This window comes from Ursus americanus, chromosome 8 (genome assembly GCF_024610735.1).
Source record: "Ursus americanus isolate L20-20 chromosome 8, mUrsAme1.1.p, whole genome shotgun sequence".
Classification (NCBI taxonomy): domain Eukaryota; kingdom Metazoa; phylum Chordata; class Mammalia; order Carnivora; family Ursidae; genus Ursus; species Ursus americanus.
In genome coordinates, this window is record NC_142134.1 from 30523414 (window position 1) to 30524437 (window position 1024).

Consider the following 1024-nt stretch of genomic DNA (forward strand, 5'->3'; position numbering starts at 1 on the left):
GAAATATAACAGCTACCTGTTTCCTATGATAAAACTGAGCTATTGGGGCACCTGGGTGGCTCAGGTGCCTAAGCTCTGACTCTTGGTTTCAGCAAAGGTCATGATCTCAGGGCTGTGGGATGGAGCCCTGAGTTGGGCTCTGGGCTCAGCATAGAATCTGCTGGAAGTTATCTCCCTCTCCCTCCCCTCCCCTTCTGCTCCTCCCCCTGCTCATGGGCATGCTCTCTCTCTAAAATCAATTAATAAAATCTTTTAAAAATTCCGAGCTATTTATGACAGATTTCCTTCATTAGCTTATTCTCTTTACCTCACAGTCCTTTAAAAAGATTCACCTGCGGGCTTTCACACTCATTTTACCCTTTTAGAATGGATATAAAGTCTCACTTCCAGGTTGAACAATATAGAACATGCCCCCTAAAGAACTCACTGAACTTTCACTCTCTCCCCTTGTGTGTGTACATATATATGCCTACTTCTTTCGAAACCAGGCACATCATCACTTAGCTATTACAGATATGGTGAGCAATTCCACGTCTTTGTTGAAAGCAATTGAAGTAATGATCATTCCCTAGAACCATGCTTAGTTGAGCATGCCTCATTCTTTCTCTTCCAAGAGCAGTCAGCTTGCTGTTCCATCCTTTCCATTAACATAATAAGGAAACCTTAAATCCTTTAGCATGAAAAAAAAGAATACAATCATTTCCTGAAACCTAGGTACAGGATGACTGACCATAATTAATAACAATGCAAAGAAAACAAAAATATGTAAATTTTATGGAAATAGGGGAATCAAACTACAAGCATTCTCAAGGCCCTCCTGAAACCTACATATCAGGGAATCCCTTTATGATCCAAGTCGTTCAGATGAGAGAAAAACACCTGTCTTTATTGGTCAACAAGACGATCACTGAAGTCTCACAACATTCTCCAGCCTTAGGCTTGAATTTGTTTGCAAAACAAGTTAAAACTTGGATGCGCGGAGGAATTCTCAGAAAAGTTTATCACCAAATTTTCCACACGACTC